This window comes from Adelges cooleyi, unplaced genomic scaffold (genome assembly GCF_023614345.1).
Source record: "Adelges cooleyi isolate 19-005CV unplaced genomic scaffold, UGA_ACOO_1.1 ACOO_flye_CR_arks_rails_tigmint_CR_PRNA_2, whole genome shotgun sequence".
Classification (NCBI taxonomy): domain Eukaryota; kingdom Metazoa; phylum Arthropoda; class Insecta; order Hemiptera; family Adelgidae; genus Adelges; species Adelges cooleyi.
In genome coordinates, this window is record NW_026095860.1 from 2,724,192 (window position 1) to 2,745,013 (window position 20,822).

General features: G+C 33.1%; 1 protein-coding gene across 3 annotated transcripts in view; it reads left to right on the forward strand.

Annotated features, from left to right (window-relative positions):
• Positions 1-8,117: 8,117 nt before the first annotated feature.
• LOC126833507 (homeobox protein prospero-like) overlaps positions 8,118-20,822 on the forward strand; it is a 45,043-nt gene continuing 32,338 nt past the window's right edge. The window contains exon 1 of one of the 3 annotated variants that reach the window (XM_050564896.1): positions 8,118-8,165. The gene's annotated coding sequence lies outside the window, so the exon portion shown is untranslated. Of the gene's footprint in view, positions 8,166-9,755; positions 9,992-14,152; positions 14,302-20,822 lie in introns of those variants that run through there. The other 2 variants (XM_050564895.1, XM_050564894.1) reach the window with 2 other exon arrangements.

A 20,822-nucleotide genomic window follows, 5' to 3' on the forward strand; every position in this document is an offset into this window, starting at 1 on the left:
CCGCGCAAATTCAATTAGGTTAAAAGGAAACTTGTATAGTCTTTCGTGACCATAACACCTAAAAGTCACAGTTTTTTTTTTGGCTCTTCTCATATACACCGGCCACCGGACACGCTAAGACCCGAAATCCGAGACCGACGTTCGCGTGGCCAGTGTAAGTACAAAATGTAATATGCGTTAACCCGTATAACAATAATAATGAGTACTACTGGGGTACTCTGATATTATCTGGGGGGTTTTCAAGGCGATGCTATTTCCTCGACGCCACTCTTGTTCCGGATTTCGGTAATGGCCGGTACACCGAAATTAATATTCAACGTGGAAACACACTCTAATGTGTAGTAGAGGAACTTGTTGTGGTTTTTGCGTTTCCTGCAATACGGATTCAGGATATCCTCCGAGAGACCGATAGACAATACGGAATCGTTACGCCGTGGAGTCGGTTAAGCGGCGCGGCCGTCATGCTTGGCGCTCTGATCAACCGTAAAGGGTTGGTTGGTTCGTTTTACATTTTCGAAACGGTCAACAAGACTCCGGACAAGTTTATCCGGCGTCCGAGGACGGAAGTGTTTAAGCCGTACACACAATAATAATATGTCGGATCCACGCACAGAGTATAATACATTATATGTTATACACAACTATAGTGATGGACAGGAGAAATTGTTTTCGATCAACAACCAATTAGCGCCGTCCTGAGGAAATTGAGAACTTTGCTTTGGAACAATGCTTCTAAAGTCGAGGAAAATGTATTTATCGACGAATAGCACACAGGGTGTCCCACAAAGATAAGACAAATGAAATAACTTTTGTACTAGTGAACATTCTTAAGATTTTTATTTAAATTAATTTATACTCATTTGCGCTATATGCACCACGTTTTTTTATTCCACTAAACTATTTTACTTTTTTAAACTATTTTTTTTTTTTGTAAAATTCAAGATATCCATTTTATTAAGAATAATTCGCTAGAAATTTTGACTGGTCGACAACTAGTTTTGGATAATTACTTTTAAAGTTATTTAAGTTTAAAGTGTAGGATGGGAGGAGTGCGGCGGTAGAGTAATACGTGCAGATAAAAATAACTATCTACCGCATTCCACCTCTCATCCTACCCTTTAACCTTTAATAACTTAAAAAGTAATAATCCAAAACTGGTTATGGACCAGTCAACATTTTCAGCAAATTATTCTTAATAAAATGGTTATCTTGAATTTTTTTAAATAAATGTAAAAAAAAAAATTTTAAAAAGTAAAATTCACAACTTTTGTAAGATATTATAAATACGATTTAAAAATTACCTTTTTTCACTACAACAACAACACCCTATTCTATTCATACATTTTTATAAGGAATGTTCGGGCACCGACATGACAACTATACTCCAAGACAATATTAATTAACCTCTAACGTTGTAGTGTGTAATGAGCTGTCGGTAAAGTCGAAAAAAAATGCCAACTTAGAAGAAGAGAGTCCATAACAAATATGAACTATCTTATAAAGTTAATATTCCACCACAAGACCGTCAGCTACAAGATATTATTATTTCTACGAGTCGGTATAATTAAACTTGTATTACTTAAATATTAGTTAGTCGAAACACATTCAAGTGGACATCAGCAGTAATGGGTTTTAAATTTGAAAATTGTTAATTATTAAATGTTTTTTATTTTTTTTTTAACACAACACAAACCTTTTAATGGACACGTTATGAGCGGGTCTAACATTTTTTTTTTAATGCATATAAATACATACATTTTAAAAGCTTAAAAACATATGTACACTTTATGTCAATTCCATGTGAACTGGCAATAGGAAAGTAGAGGAACGGCAAACCCTACCTGCACGTTAAAACCGAGTTTTACATCTTTCTGTGTGTGTGTGTGTATGTGATAAATTAACGAATTTATTGTGAAACCTCAAAGGGATGTTTTTTTTTTGTTCAACGGCATATAAGGTTTTAACGAGAAAATGGCAAACACTAAAACGAAAGGTCGAACTCAAAAAAAAAAACGAATTACATGTAAAATATATTGAACAATAAAACGTTCCTCGTGTAAACCGAATGCGTTTTAATTAATGTAAGTAACACCACAATACGACCACCGTGTGTCAATTATTTTTTTATCGAGACGAACCTATTAATAATGTATTGCGATAAAAAACCAAAAGACATTCTAGGGAGCACGGCGACTATTGGTTATACCTAATGATTACATTTTTTTTTTATTTTTCCAAATAGGTATTATAGTTAATAACAAATTATTCATCTTTAATGGATTAATATAGGCTACATCCGAATTTTTATTATTTTTTAAAAGCTTGAAACAGTGTGCACTTCTGCATCAGAAAAACCTTAAAATAGTACCTCATAATGTAATAAAGTTTTTAAAAAAATTCGAAACAAGTTTTAGGAGGGTCAATGTTCTTGCATAAACTATTTTCAATATTATTTTTATCCAAATTCCTTACTTAGAAGTCGAAAAAGCCTTCTTGAATCCTACTTACTATTTTTTATTTTAACCTATATTCATACTACTTATGAAATAGGTATCCTAATGTTAACAATTTGATAATAATTGTACCCCTCAATAATAATTCCTAAAAATATAAATTTGCTTATAATGTTTAAGAAATATGTTTCAAACATTTACTGTATATTACAAACATTACATAATATTTTGATTTCCTGTCAACGTTTTTTAATAACAAGATTAAGAAATAATGTGTGGGATGTATTAATATTATATAGAAACAGTTATGGTTTTATCATATTTTGATTTGTATATAAAAATAATTGACACAAAGTGAAAAAAAAATATATACTTTTTTTTAAAAATGGTCAATTTTTCAAATATACTTACACCCCGTTATTATTATTATCATTACCATAATAATATATTACATGCACTTAAATAAAATTTCAGTCTTTTTGTATTGTATTTCTGCATTTTGCGACTGGAAATAAACGTTTACGGTTTTATTAGTATCATAGCTGTTATCATGTTAAAACATTTAATCGCGGTAGTTATGCGATCCATAATGCTAAAACATACCAAACATGGTCCAAAGTTTTTCCTCGGAGCTGAGAAAATGAACGTTGGTAGTAAAAGCATTTTTAGTGTGCATTCCTTGCTGAAAACCATTTTTTATAATTAACATATTATTATTTTTTATAAAAAATTACAATATTTTGCACACATTTTCAAATCACGCATTGTGAACTAGTTTAGAAAAATAAAGTATATCGTACAACATTTTTGATAGCCCGCCTCAAGTGTAAGGCAAATGTTTGCAAATTAGGTCGACCACTTAGGTGAACGTTGGCGGAAAGTGGAAAACGAATTTGTGTGTATAAAATAAAAAAAACAGATACAAAGTACAAACGTATAATTATCATGACGTTGTTTATACATCATAATGGACAAAAAGAATACGGGTTGTGTGTTATTACGGTCTTATTGAATTATTAATCATCGCCTGACATGTTGTAATGTGATCGTTGAACGCGATAGTCGTCGCCACCGTCGTTGTCGCTCATCAAATTACCTTAATGCCGAATGTAGGATAAGCAAAGGGGTGTCGACGAACAAGGGGCATCGTTCTTATGCGCATTGACATAACATTACAATTTTATATTGTACCGGTTAATTAAAGCGGTAAGGGAAATCGACGTTCAATTCCATTTGCACGTGTCGCATGCGATCGCACCAAAGTCTATACTGAAACCATATTGTCTAAACGTCGGTAAGGATATCTCAACACATGGGAAACTCTAGATATTAATATATATTACACAATTACAATAATTACAGTCGATCAAAGTAATGATCGATTTTCAAGACACAATTCTTTAAGACGCAATTTAATATTTATTATTCGAATATTTGTTACTCAACGCTGCCGTATAGAATATAATATTAATTGAGTTACATTTCCCAATTATCTGTTTTTCAGACAGCAAATTGTTTCTTTTTATAACTTTAATCTAAAAATAAATTTCTTTATTTTTACTTTTATACGTTTTACAAGTCCAATACGTACTTGTATCATAAATAATTCATCAGTTCTTATTTATTTAAGTTTTTTTTTTTTTTTATTAGTAATTTATTATAGTGTCAACTGTGGAACACAAACGTAACCTTTTGACGTAATGTTGTGGAAATTCTCAAAAAAAAAAAAAAAATCAAAATCAAATCAAACCTAGTTATTGTTAAAGTGTGTTATTGTGGTCCTTGGGTTTCATTGATTTTCGTTTTATAAGAGCTCTCGCAGTATTGGGGTTAAGGTGTTAGTTGGTCGTTATACGATCAAGTGGCCTTTTACTGTGTACATAGTACGGTTTTCCTTTTGTCCGCACGCCGGGGCGTAAGACCAAAAGGTCTCGTTTGGAAATTGCCGATTCTTGTTAACGCCACTGGACGTCCGCTACGGTAACGATTTCTCAAAATATTGCCGCAAGTCACTTAACACATAAGGACGTCGGGTCTAAGAAAACAAACGTTGGCACAAAAGACCAAAACAAAAATCGTCGCTAATCCCAAGTGGTCATGCATAATATATATATATATATATATATAATATATTATTGTATATTGATGATGAATAAATGACAAAGTGAACGTTGCTTTTGTATCGCAGCTGTAGACTGTGTTTTTGTCGTTATGATAAGATAGCGCGGTGGAACTGATAAAAAAAAAAACCCAACATCTGCATGTCAAAAATTAACCAGAGAAAAAAAACCTTTATTTTGCATTTGGCCGACCACAGAAAAATATAATACATAATAATATATTATGTACATAATATGTAGTCCAATGTTGCTTATGCGACCATATTGTCGGTGGTGTGTACATATATATATAGTCATAATATTATACATGTGTCTATATGTTCAGTTATTAATATGTTAAGATAAGACGCGTCTTGTTCCCATGAGGATGGGTGTGGCATTAGGCTAATTAGATTGTACTGTGTTCGGGTGTGGCCCACCACAAGTTGATTAAAACTTGCAAACAAGACACAGCGAAACTGAATACCAAATGCGTTCTTTCGGGTAACTTATGTAAATCGCTTTCATAAATTAGTACCTTTTTTTTTTCGAAAAAGAAAAGTCAAAAGACAACGCCCACAAAAATGACAGTTTCGTGATGGCCAGCTAATGGTTAACTATCATATACCTACAGCTTATAAAAATAACCAAATATTAGCCGTTGGTATTATGTTTTTTATTATTACTGAAACCTATTCTGTTAAACATATTAAACATCATGATTGTTTTACTATTGACAGTATATATTATATACAGGGTAATTCATTTAACACATGACACTCATTTTCTCTTTAAACAATCGCAATTTTGTTTTTTTTATTTTTGGAGACGCTTCAGTTTATGTTATTGTACGATATAATTAAACATTTTAACTTGTCGATAACCAGTTTTCAGCCACATTCCATCTCTCGTCCTAAATTTTAAACTTTTATGACTTTATAAGTAACTATCCAAAACTGGTTATCGACAAGTCAACATTTTTAGCAAATTAATCTATTATCATAACTAAATATATACATTCCCATTTAAGGTTGAAATGTTAATAAAACTCTAGAAAATACTAAAAAAGACAATTTTTTTTAAAAGAAATATTATAAAATTACAATTACTTTAGGAGAAAATTAGTGGCTTACCCTTAATGAATCACTCTGTATAATATGTATACATTTTTTTTTTTGTGATCCATGTTGTTTTCTAACGCGCTTATCCGATTTCTTTAATTAGAAAGGTCATAGATCAAAATACCTGAAAGATACTTTATAGAGCCAATAATGTAAAAAGTTCACCCCTTCAAAATCGAGCAACCTAAAAAGTTAACACAGTTTTTAACTTCAAACTACGGCGAACTATAACCTTTTTAATACTAGTAGAATTAGTTTTAAACTTATATGGATAAAGATAAGATAAAGTTCTATCAGTAAACGTCGACAATCAAAAAATATATATATATCATAACCCCTTTCCCCCAGAAGGGGTGAAAACTTGTTCTTTATTTTTCTTTTTCAAACGAAATTTTAGGATATAAGTGTGAAAATTAGTCAGAAGGTAAGTCTAGAGTATTACTATAACATACAATTTTATCAAAAATCTGAATTAAAATTTTTTTTTTTTTTAGAAAAACCACAAAAAAGAGGAAATTATACTTTGGTTGTAGTAAATTTCAGTTTGCTATGTGTGAGTAAATCAACAGGTTTTTGAAAATATTTTCATTAAATTATTAATGTAATTGTTAATTACGATATATGCGTTAATAGGTACCAACAGAGGCGCCGAACACAAGTGTCTGGTAGAGTGAATACCCAATTGATTTAATGGACGAGGTGGGTGGCTGATCTGTACTTAGTGGACGACATAGTACAATGTTATAGTATAGGGTTAAATATTAATAATATTTTTATGTTATGAGTGAATTTTTTTTCAGTAACTGGATGGAAGATATATTTTTCCTCAGATGTTAGTAAAAAATTCGGCGCCACTGGGTACCAATGGCAACAAATTTGAATAGACAGAAAATCAACCCTTACCGTATCCTAATAATTATTTAGATAGTTTTTCTTTTTAATGGGAGAGGGTATAAAGAGGAGCATAGAATTTAAACAAGTCGAACGTTTGAAAAACTAAAAAAACTATTTTTTATTAAAAAATCGCACTTTAAAATATAATATACTATTAATTATTAAATGTATTTTTTCAGACGTGCATCAAATAATATTGTTTGTAAAAAAAAACCATTGTTACTAACTATTGTAGTTTACAATGTGAGGTATTTAACGAATGACAGACAAAAATATGTTTCTATAACAAAAGAAAACGTTACAAAGTACACAGTGACTATTTGGTAATTAAACAACTTATTATTATTATTTTTTTTTTTTAAGTGAAATGTTATAACCTTGGTTCTCATTAGTTTCGCCGATGTTGTAAAATCTATCAAATATCGATTATGCGAACGGGTGAAATGGAGTATATTATTTGGTATATACATACAATACACATATTGTATTCAAATGTCTATATTATATAGGTTGTGTTTGCTCGCTGTCTGCGTATAGTAAATATCGTTGCACATATTATTATGGTACACGTAATGATGTTGTAAATATTTTAATAGAATTAATTACCAAAAAAAAAAAAAACGATAATAAGGAAAATCACATAGACGGCGTAATAGTATCGATTTGTGTACATGTGTGTGTGTGTGAGAGCAGAGAGGAAAAAGGCTGTGCGTGATAAGCCGGTCAGACAGTATTTGTAAAGGCCTCCCACGGCGATGAGAATATTACCCACACAGAAAATATTATAATATTCAGTATTCAAAATACTGTATTTTCGCCGTATAAAAAAAAAATAATATGTTATTATCACGGAAAAGACCCGTCACACGTGTTCTTTGTCCGAAACGCATAATACCGGATGGCTCTCTCCAAGATAATGTCCTTTATCTTGGCTTTGACCGATGTACCGAAAATTAAAACAATATATATGTATATAATATGACATACTTTTGTGTGTGTGTGTGTGTGTGTGCGCGATGTGCACATCATGTCTCGGTGATAATAATACATTATAATATTGATAACTTGTGATGATATTTTGCGCGTCAACGTCGGCTTGACATGATTTATAATATTTTTTTTTTCATTATTATTGCTTTCGAAATAATAATTTACTATTTGCATAGAAATAACATTACGACAACGATAACGCCTAGCGACGATAACGGAAACCAGACGACGACATTTTTCTAAAAAAAAAAAATAAAAAAAATTGTATGCAAGATAATATTATTATTATGATATAGTATCGTGTAAACACCCCGCGAGGATTGCAGGAATGTCCTTTTCTTGGGATTAATTCTTGTTTTCCTTTATTTTAGATAACGTCATAACTCAACGACTGTTGTCTGCGGTTAACCCGCCGAAGTGATCGACCGTCATAATATATCACAATTGGCGCTTAAGTTGTCAGGAAAAAACCGTATGCGTCGAAGCAAAAATAAAACCAAATAAATAGTCTGGAATCTATTTATTTCAGTCTTCAAACGAAACATGTACACTCGAGGGAAAGTGTCGATAGAAATAAGTTGGCAGAAAAAAAAGACCTAATTTATAATGTAATTTCTGGTAATTTTTGTGGAAACAAGAAAATTCGGTATAAGAGCTACAAGTCTGAAATCAATTTTTTATTGAATATTTTCAGTTTTAACTTATAAGATGCTAACAACGTGCATTATTGAAAAGTGTGAGGGGGGAGCTAACGAATTGGATGATTTGAAAAATGTTAATTTTCATTCGAAATGGTCACTGGTGAGAACAAAATAGGTAAAATTAATGATTTTCCCCAAATTCTAGTGTTGTACAAGTAGTTTACTACAACTTAGCATTGGATAGAAGTGACATAATATATAACTCATTATTTGCTTAGAAATTAACTGTAAAATATAAGTGCATAAATCATGTACTAATAAATCAAAAGGGTACGAGTGCACTAATGTATATCCTTTTGACAGGATATAAATGATACCATAATATATATACTATAATAGTTATCTTAACACAGATTTGTATCTATTTGAATTTAATTACTATTTTGTTTCTAAGAAATTAATTTAATTTTCTTATTTTATATTTATTCCAATTAATACGAAACTTATTGAAACACTAACTGATTTGTTTTTATATTATTTGAAATTCAATTTTCGTTTTTTCTTGAAAATTACAAAATACTTATAGTTATTGTTTCTCGGCACTTAATTTAATGAAAATGCAATTTTTGTAAAATGACAAATAGAAATAGTTTTCATTGGAAAATATTGTTAAAAACTTATTTTTTTATTGAAAATATGTATCATTTGTATCATTTTAGTTTCATCATTTAAATTATATGATTAAGTTAGAAACAAAATTGCATTTAAATTTGACTCATTCAGTTTGGTCAAACTAACCACAGATTAACCTATTTGTGTAATGCCATAACAAGTGACTATCAAAAAGAAAATTGTTAGAGTAAATACAATTTTTAAAAAAATAGTTCTTTGATCATGTATGAACGTTAGACAGTTTTCTTTATGGTTTAGTAAAGTATGTTTATAGTCTTGTCCAATAAAAATAATAATAATGTTATAAGAATAACGTTACTGTTTGCTCAAAGTGCAAAAGCATTGGCTCGCAGGCCGCAGCGGTTATTTCTTACAATAATAACGTTGTAATCTTATATACGTATATTAAGAATATTACCGTCATGCAACGTACGGACGTGGGCACGCGTCGATGGCATCTAATAAGACGACGCTTGTTTTCTTTTCTCGGCCGACGTGTAACGGCCTTTCTGACGCGTGCGGCGTGTCTCCTGGGCAGTGGCGGTGGCGGGTGGGCCGCAGACTCAACGGACCGCGAAGAAGATCCAGAGGAGACGGCGCTCGCCCAACAGACTTGGCCGGCCGCGGTGCCGCCAACGGCCGGAACGAAGCGGCTGCGGTGTCCGCGGGCCCGTGACGTCAACCCTATTCAGTCCGCGGTATCTTATCTTCCGGAGACCGTTAAAAAAAAAAAAAAAAAACCACCACTTGTTCCCACTCAACCCGTCCGTCCTCCACGCGAGCGCGCGTGCCGTAATTGTGACGGGACGCACGCAGACCAACATCCGTTCGTCCGTCAACGCCGTCTTCGGTGCCGATCGTACGCGCGGACCGTCCGTCCCGTCTCGGCACGTCTTCATTCCGTTATCACTCACCCCGCGAGTTACACCGACGGAGTTTGACATTGCTGCGGGTGCCTCCGAGTGTTGAAACTTTATAATATAACTCTGCGTGTGTGCTAGTGTCAGTGTCAGTGTTAGTGTGTGTGACGGGTGTTCAACGATTAGTGTTCAACATTATTGACGTGTGCGATATAAGTAAACATCAAAGGACTTTGGAAGTTTCTCACAATTTAAAACTAGGTAAGTTAATTTTTTTTTTTAACATTTTTACCGTTGTAACTGACCGATTATATTGCTACTGTTTATTTGACCGGTTCTTTAAAATGTTTGGGTTCTGATTTGTTTAGAACATAATAATATTTGTAGTCGACTAAGAAGTTTTCAGATTTTGCGTTCACCATTTACAGCAAAACTGAGTAGTTTGTGACACTTTTTTAGGTAAAATTCAAGTACAATGTACGACCTAATTAACTACTCACATCTTTATATATTAATTATTATCTTATTAATTACTCAACATTTTCCCGAAGTTGCTCAGTTTTGCTTGAAATTCCAATAAAGTGCTCCATTAAACGTGTGTCCCAATTACACCAGTTGTCCACTTACTTACTACTCACTAATTGAATAATATTTTATTTCCATTAATTTACCGTCATCAATTCGATACCGAGTATAACACTTATAATTACAGTGTTTCCTTGGCTTGTAAGCACGACCGGTCGCGTCGAACAAGTCAAACCCAAAACAACTTAAATTTGACAACATAATAAGTATATTTTTTCGCGAACGTCGAAAAGCTAGATTTGGACAAAAACAAGTACTGTAACAATTTTTTTTTTTTTTTGACAAAAATCGTTTCGGTACGGTTGGGTGCACACTCCCTCTGTGTTTGAACAGTAGAAAATATTTTCAAACACATGTGCATTGTGCTCGGTTAACCGCCGATAATATTTATATTTTTTTTGGCCGTTGCAATAATCATATTATTATGTAATACGACCTATTATTACTTAAATTACTATTAGACGGCAGACTAGGTGTAAAAACCAATTCTAACGGTGTTGTAGTCTGTGAACAAAGTTCAATTGGATGTTTATTTAGTGCCCTGTGCCGGTGTTAGGGGCGTGCACAAAGTGGCTTCCAGGCTCGAGAACGATTTTTGGTATAATATAGGACAAATAATGGTTTTTTTTATATATGAATACAAAATTTGCCTTTATAATTTATTATAATATATTTATTTATATTCAAAAGAATTAGGGTTAATTTTTTTAATAATATTTAAATTTTTTATGTACTTATCATAGTTAAGGCAAATCATACTTAGATGACTAAAAACTGAAAAATTACAATTTTGTTTTATTTAATAATACAGAGTATTTCTTTTTAGCCTCTTGTTCTTAATCTGCACAGAGCCTCGCAAATTGTAGTGCCGGCACTGGAAACTATAATAATTGATTTAGTTAAGGATACTCTCTTAAGTAATAGGTAAATATATATATATAATTTCTGGATTCACACATAATACAGGTAATATACTAAGGCGAACAAATGATAAATAGTAAAAATTCCTTGGACGTTAAACGCAAACCACGTTTGACCAGAAGTCATGAGTCAGGTTAAAGTAATAATTTTAAGGTATTTTCAATAATGTGTGGCAGGCATACAATAATGGCGTGGCCTTTTAATTTTCTATAAAAACGCGTCAATGATAGGTTAGATTAATTGTGGTGATTTTTTTTCTAACGTTACAATCATAGAAGACTTTATTTGTGTCGTTCATGTTTATGTTTTACCATTAAGCTTTTGAATAACACTAAAATTTGTTTTAACAATGGTCAAATTGAGTGATCGTGACACGTCCCAGAATTTTTGTTTATAATATTTGAATAACGCAAAACTTTAGATTTGGTTGGCGATATCATCATAATATTATATGGTCGCCCACGAACAACAGGGTTGTTGGATAGATGTAGGAAAAGGTGGTTGGAGAAGGGGACACGACAACAGCAGCTGCGTATTAGTGCACACAATACCTAATAATTAAGATAAGTGATCGAACATGTCTGATAAACACACCACTGTGTGACGCTATATACAATAATATATAATGCACAGACCTCTGCTCGCTCAGATTTTATAGCAAGTCAAAAAACATACATAGGCATTTTATTGTTTTACAAATTCTACAGAAAATTGATAATGCCTTACAAGCCTTTCCTCCTCCGCCATGTGTAAATTCATCAAATTCACTGATTGTGCAGATGTGTATAGATTGTAAATAAAATATTTTAGTTAATTAATAAGAAAAAAAAATTATTCATTTACACAAATTTTCCCTGGTACATCGAATAAGTTATCCCCATTTTTGAATAAATTTTATTATTGTAACCCCTTGAAAAAAAAAAAAAGAAAAACATGAAGCCAAAAAAGTACATTTGCACAATTTTTGCCAAGTGCATTTTTGTGTGTTTTACCCTACTACAGGGGCACAATTAGACTTTTTTAGTAAAATGCATTTTGTCTTATACAAACGTCTGTTTTTTTTTATTAAATAAATATAAACTTTCAATTTTAAAAGTTTTGATTCATAACAAAGGCCCAATTTTACGATTTTTAAAAAATTCCTTAGACCAAAATAAAATTAAAAATTAATATTTTATAAATTAAATCAACCCATTAAATGGTAATAAATTAGGCGAAGTTATAAAGTTTACGTTAAAAACGTAAATTTGGTCAAAATACAAATCTCAAGACAGTATTTCTTATCTTTTCATGCACGATCATATTTTCTTCACCATTTGCACCACATATTATTTTTTTAAATCTTTGTATAAAATACACTGTTTTAAGAAATTTTTTTTTCAAATTTTTGGCTGCGAGGAAATACGCACTCAAATTTGTTCACGTTACACTTAACTGGAATCCAATTGTTTTTATATCGAAAAACTATTCCCAGGATTATACTGTATCCGTATAGATTTCTCTGTTGGAACGAGGGAACACAATATATATATAATATATTGATAGTTGTACATATAGCACCCGGAAACGTCGTTGGTGTTTGAGGAAAGCATGACCGGAAGTGTTATTATGATACTGGCGAAGACACGACCGAGTACATAGCCGGATATCGTATTACCCGTTTATAGAACGGCTACTCGATCGTTTCAGTTGGGCGCGTGCGGCATCATAAAATGCACGGGAGACAAGAATTTGCCTACGCGGTTCCCCTGAAACAAGCAAAACGGTGCGCGACCCATATAATATTATTATAAGCCCTGATCCGTCGCATATAAATAAATACAATATGTTTATCGTGGAATCGAATGCACGCAAAGTACACGTCTATGTATACATATTAGATTATATTATTAATAAACAAAATTTGCGATTCCTGGTTTTACCGGAAGCAAACAAAATATAGCGGTGTATAAATTGCATTTGGCGGTTCCCAGATTTTCTTTGACGTTCAGTTTATTATTGGATCATGTGCACTAAACAACCGTTGTCGCTTCAGCGAAAGTCCCGACCAGAGCTGGTTCACAAATTTTTTTTCCTAGGAATTTTGTTTGTCCACATCGGTTTTGTGTATTATGCCTTTGACCACCGTATAAAGGCTGTTCGCGGAACTTGTGTTTACGGATATCATATTGTAATATTACTACTCGGTATTTGTTATCATAGCTTATGTAGTAAAATTAAGTTTAAATCGCATCAACTATATATCATTATTATTTTAATAGTGTTATTTATCATGATGATATTATATGTATTTGTGCGATGGTCAAAATAATCAATACCGCAAGCAGATGTTTTTGGCGGGGGGCTAAAAAAAAAGTTTGCCCCGGTCCTTCAACAACATGTTATTATAATATGCAACCATAGATGCAGACTTCTGGCTAAACGGCAATATACTATTTGCAAGAGCGCAATGGGTCACTGTCATACTGTTGCACAGGGTATAACATAGATTTTCTTTTACTTCTAGGTAAACCTGAGCCTTCTTAAAAAACCTGAACTAATTATAATTATTATTACATTATTTATTATTCCTGAGTGCCGCAAAATTTGTTCTGGACTTAAGCGGCGGCCGTCCGGCGTTCTTCGGATAGCGGCAAACGGACGCGCCCCGGCCGGTCCGAGCGGTCAGCCGCCGAAGGGACGCCGGCAGTTCTGTGCGAGCCGCGGCCGCGGGCGACCGACAGATGGCGGCAGCCGCACCGGTTCCCTTGCGCGTCGTTCTTCTCGGGGCGGTTTTTTCTGCAGCGCGCCTGCCCGAAAAGCTGCGGCGGGTAAAGCCCTCCGCGCGTCTTGTCGCCGGGCGCCCAAGTCGCGGACACTGCCAACGGCGTAAGTCTTAAGTGCCGTCGCGGCCAGTCACTCACTCGGTCCGCGAACGTAATGCCGGCACATCGTCGTCTTCTCGTTCCGTCGCTCGCGTGATCCCGCCAAACACGTTTTGCGTCCACGACAATAATAATATTATCATCCCCGTTGTGTGTTGGTCATCGCCGACGAACTTGTTCATTATTGCCTGCAAACAAACAGTAAGTGAAAATATTTTATATTAAATAAATTGACTTCTTTTTTTTTTTTAACGACTTCAATCGAATATCACGCGGACTCGGCCAGCCGGTACTCTTTTTATTTTTAAACTTAAAACGATAACAGGTTTTTTTTTTTTTACAAGTGAATAAAATTATACCTATTTTTTTAAATTAACAAAAAGTGTTCAGCTTTGGGTCGCACTAAACAGTATTTTTGAACTTCCGCTCGCTAAAAAAAGTTAATTTTTTTTTTTACTTGACTACGACACGCGTAATGCACAATTATTATTAAAACATTTATGAAAGCCTAAAGTATTTCTCGACCGTTCTTTTATAGCTACCAACAATAGAAAAGGGTGAAAACCGGTTAAGAGATTTTTTTTCTTCATCTATTGTATCTTTCGAGACGAATCGACTATTCAACGTTTATTAACAAAAGCAGTTAGCAACGTTTAAAGTGAAACCGCGAGTAAATATTATCATAATTTTTTTTAAAACAAGTGTAAATTAAATAACTAGAGAATGAAGTTAACATTTTTTTTTTTTTTTAGAAAATATATTTCTAATTTTGTATTTTTTTTTTAATACCAATACAAACGGTATACACGAAAAAAAACATGCTACAAAAATATACTCAATATCATCGTTAACTCGGCTAATAATATTCCTGTAAAAAAAAATGTATCATACTTTAATTTTAATCAAACCTGCTATACTTAAAATTTTTTAAATTATAAACTACCTAAAAGCGCGCAAAAACAAATATGATTAATTTTATACAAATCACGGATACCTACGATTGTCCACCAATTATTACTAACAAAAATAATAAAAATACTGATTCACTAAAAGTGTTATTATTAGTAAAAGTGTTAAGAAAAATATAAAACTCGTTAAATCACTATTCTGTAAAGAAAAGTAAAAAAAAAAGTATTCAAAAATCAAAATAGTTACATCTATCCAATGTCACACCAAGTTATACAATGATATAAAATATTTCAAACATTTATATTTTCGAATTTATGGTTACACTTTTTTTTTATTATCAGCGTCAATTGGAAAGATTTAAAAAAATATTTTATCGTTAAAAAAGGGGTTAATACTATTATGATTATTTTTTTTTTCGACTGTTGTAGTAATGTTATTTATCATCTGTATTGTGTTTAAAAAATATAATCAAGTTAAAAAAATCATAGTTTGTGCATTTAAATAAATAAATACGTTTAATTAGCGTAAAAAAATATAATATTAAAAATAAACGTAATGGTTAGTATTTTATTTTTTAATAATAATTATTGTACCGGACCAAAATAAATTATGTTTTCACAATCTCATCCGACGATTTAATCGAAATGAAATATGACGCTTCGCAATAAGATAATAATATTCTAGTCAGAATTATTATTCAATAAAAATGTATTACTTTTTTTAAGAAAATATTTGTTATCAACAGTGTTGTTTTTCGTTGGCCGTGTAAAGGTCGGTGGTAGTACGCGAAAATGGTATTGAAATAAGAAAACCAAACTTAACACAATAATCGAACATTTTATCTAACAACGAACTCGACATTTTCTAGTACAATAGATACGATTTTTTTTAGTTTTTTGTTGCAAAACTAGAGTTTATTAAACTTATAAAAAAAGTAAATATTTTACTCACTTGGAAACAATAAGGTTTTTTTCTTTCGAGATGCGTTTCAGTCTCCGCACATTGTGTGCCGGATAAGGGTAGTTTTTGAGTTTCTCACTTGGGTTTTCCGAATGCCATTGGCGCGCTCTAGTAAAGGCGGACGGGTGTTTTTTAACTTTTAGCTCAGAAATATTACTTCCGGCCGAGATTTTTCGGTATTGGTTATTTAATTAGTTAATATAAAATTTTTTAAAAAACCCATCCGATCCCTACTGTTGTATGTGTATTCTGTAATGGGGCAATATGACTTTGGATATTTATGTTTGTTAACTGTGTAATAATGTAAGTGACTCGAGCCAGCTGAACGCTTCTCCGACAGATGTCGGGACAAGTTATTTAAGTTGCCGAAAATATCGTCAAGTATTTATTTTAAAACCTAGTAGCAGTTAACCTACTTAGATCCGACCGGACGGAGTGTTGTTTTGTTCATCCGTACCCCGACAATAGGTTTGAAAACGGATTTGGTTTTTTAATTTTTCATTTAATTTTCGTTTATTGTAAAAATAGTTGAAAAACTTTCGAAATTGCAATTTCTCCCCCAAAGAAATCATTAATTTACTAAGAATATAATATTCAAAATTGTGCACACGGTCGACACCTTATGTCGGTTGTTACGATAAAACCGAATTTTTTTTCTTAAAAACTTAAATCTGAGAATTTAGAAACATAAACGTTTTTATAAAAAAAAATAGGGCCCGCGTGCGTTTTATACAAGTTGAAAATAAAACAAAACATCAAACTAGATATATTTTTCCCTGTGTTGTTGATATAAGAGTTAAAAAACTAGCTTAATAATTTTAAGTTTTATTGAAACATAGCCTATACAATGCGCCTTAATAGATGCCAGTGCAGAGACCCCTTAACAACTTGAACTGTTTCCTTTACCGTCTACGGTATAAAAAACGAATAATCCAATTTGAATTTTAAGAATCACAGTTGCATAACACCAAACTCGTATCGATTAAAAACGGTATCGAAAAACCTCATAGCTAAAATAATATAATATTATTATGCTATTTTGATGTGTTTATTATATTAGATAACTACTTAAACGTTTCTTATTTGTTGACCTCGTTGGTTTCTCGATGACCATCGACAATCTTAGATATTAGGTGTAATAATAGTAAAATAATATTTTGTACAATGTCTAATTTCTGTCGCAGCTTAAAGTAAGAAAAAAATGTCGATAAAATAAAAAGTATTTAAAATATTTTTCGTAGTGATTTTCCTCATAAAGAAAAATCAATTCAATGTACCAAATACACATTATAAGCTTAAATAGTAGCGATAATCGTTAACAGTTTAAATGTATTATAGTACTTAAATAATTTACCTTTAATTATTTGATCTTAAACTGCTCGTGTGCCGAACCATATCGATAATGTATTTTTTATTTATTGCCACGGATATATAGTTTTCTTTCAGCACAACATAAGACCAAATTTAACGTTATAGTCTTTTGGATTTATTTCAAATAATAGATTGGCGAATAACCCCTTCGGCGTTTTTATTATTATTAGCGCCGTCGTCGTCATCGAATAGAAGAATGGATCCTCGAGAGCCGTTCTCTCATTAAAAAATACGGGTATTGCTACACACAGGTCCCGCATCCTTACTAAAGAAACTAAAAAAAAAACACAAATTACAAAACGAAACGTTATATCGATACGGCAAATCGAAAAACTCGGCCACTTAAGAGAACACACAAGACCGGTCTTGCTAAATCGTTTGGTTCTAAAACGTTTTTCGCCAATGTTTTTTCTCATACGTCTTGATGTTTAAAAACTACAATACTTGTAGTAAGTTTGGGTACGCCCAATAGGTTTGATGAGAGAGAATGCCTTGAGGAAGACAATGCAACTGGGAAATTAAGAGGTAGAGATTGACCGAAGAAGAAGCAGTGGATTAATTTGTATTGAAAACATGGAAATATATGGGCTGATTAGAGAATTGAGCAGTGATACATTGTATGTGATACGATGTGAACTTTTGTAGATAGCAAAGGCTAATAAGTAATGTTACATATGCGTTATCCGTAACCGGTTACTATTAAATTATGTGACTTACAAATTACTTGTGATTCGATGAAATTTTGAATTACAAGTTGTTTTATATAAAGAAAACATTATGTTCAAAAAAAAAAAAAACATCTATAATAGTAAATCATAATGTTATATCCTGGATTGTTATAGACTATTGTGTTAGTAATAGATGGAGAGATGGGTATTGAGTCGCCCAGTGTTATATTTTGTAAGGCTTAAGTACGGTGAGGAGTTTTTTAATACTTTTTTTTTTCCGCGGGGGTGAACGGAACCGGAAAAGACACTGACCAATAAGAACGTGGGCGGAGACGGACTGCCGGACAAAACAAGGGAAGTCGTTAAAGTACACGGAAATTTCCGTCCGCCAATCGTACCCCGCGTTCTTCCTCCCTCCCGCCCAACCTCCCCTCGGCCGAGGGTTCTTCCCCTCGCGATCGCGCCCCTCGACACTGTAATCTTGTTGTTGTTATTACTTATATTGTATTACTATTACTACTACTACAACTACTACTACTACTATTGTACTTACACCGTACGCCGTATTCTATTCGAGGGCCGCACGACCGCGGCCCGGGTGTATAATGATTTGCGGGTTCGACGTTATTTCAGGGGCGCCGCCGTCTCATTGTCTTTGCACTATTATTATCATCTATTTACTCCTAAACGACGGGAGCGGATGTAAGACAAAATACCTACGTGTATGTGGCGTACATAATATTATAAACATATATAGATGAAATATTGCCAAAAGGATGTACAAACGGCTACTCTCGCGTTGTTATTCGTTGCTACTATTAAAATTCTATTTGTAAACGGTTAATCAGTGTAGACACGAAGACGGGGCTGGCCGAGAGTTACTCAATATCAACTGTAACCGGTTACAAGATACGAGTGACTTGATTACATTACACAAGTTACATACAATATGTGATAAAAAAGAAAACATTTTTTTTTTTAAACATCTAAGTATTATTATAGTTAGTTGTTTAATCTTAAGTAATTAACATAATGTTTTTTTAAATAATTATATCGGTTTTCATTTTTCGACGACTAAACAAAGTGGAATATTTCTTTCGAATTTCACTTAAAACTAATTATTAACTAACCGTTTAGTTTCATGTAATATTAAATGGTTTTATAAATGCACAATTCAGTTCTCATAGTGGTGTACTCGTATTGGATCTATATTATAGTTCTAAATTAAATTAGTTTGTACGTGTCGTTAAAACGGTTGAAAAAAGATAACAATAATAATAGTATACGGAAGGTAAAAAAAAAATTTTCAGCTCATACATATTATGCACTTCACACTTAGGTTGTTCGATTTTCAATCGAAACGCCAAATAAATATCAGAAAACTCAACGGTGTGTGCGTACACGATATCTTTTGTTTTTCTAAAACATATTATTCGTCGTCGAGACGGGTGATGGGTGGTATAGCGTATAATATATAAGAAGTACAGACAATGCGCCGACACCGATAGGTCGTGTATCTATCTGTGTAGGAGAGAGACGAGTATATTAATCCGGCGGGGAGAGGGGAAGGCCTATAGGATGTTTTATTTTAACGCGAGGGCATTATTAATGCACCTCCCCTCACGTCTCGGTCACGGTACAAAAAAAAAAAAATCATAGAGGCCACGCCGCCGAGGAGGAGATGAGAAATCTTTGATGCGAATTTTTTTTCCACCGTTCCTCTTGTTCTCACCACCCTTGTGCTCCACGTTCTCCTTCACCTCGGTAAGACAAAAGAGTAGGACCGTCGCAGCCAGACGTCGGCGGTGACGTATCGATATCGGTCGGGGTAGGCGGTCGGTTACAACAAGAGTAAATGAGAAGAAGTGGGCAAAAGTAGGCAGACAACGTTAAGAGGTCTACAGAATGCGGCGGCGGCGACGACGACTATCCTTAAGGGGTTATATGCATGCGTGGTAATGCAAAAAAAAATATATATGTATATAATATACATATCAACCCTTACGTCCACCCCCTACGGCGCCAAAGGCCGTGGTAGATTCGCGCAATACCTACTCGACAATGTTTTTTTTTTTTTTTTTTAAGAAGTACCCCGGGATTTCACACAAAGAGATACGTGATAATAAGACGGTCATGACTCCAAAGAGCTTGTGTGTGGTGTATTTTAATGTATATGCATAAAGAGACGACCAATAAAAACTCCCGGCCGTCGAGTTTTTCTTTTGTCCAACCCTTTTTGGCGTTAGTTTTTTATAAAATAGCCAGATGAGATAAAGATAGATAGATAGATAGATCTGCCCCTCGAAGATTATTTTCACTAAAATAATGCCATTTTTACTATGTGAACAGTTCCGAACACACGGTGTTGTACAAATTACTAGGTATCAACGTGTACTGTAGCCGGTTACCAAAATTAGTAGTTTCATTAGTACAATATTCAATGTCTACTCGGCCAATTTGAACCCAGTATGAAAAAATTGAGTGAGATTGTATTCTACTGATATAATAGTATCGTACTATACACAGCGTACAAGTTTACGTTAAAACGACGGTGTACAACATTATTATTTTTTTTTTAATGTATTTTTTTTTTGCAATATGCGACCACCACGTCCTTGATTTTGTGTATATTTTGATGGGATCGCGATCGCGCACAATTGCACGTCTGTAAGTATATGTGAAATAATAATTATTATACATCTGTGTGTCAGATATATAATAATATATATGATAGCCAGTATACCAGGATGTCCAAGCTACGTTTGATAAAGTTAGATTTTTTTTTTTGGAGAACCTAAAAAAAAAATGTATTGC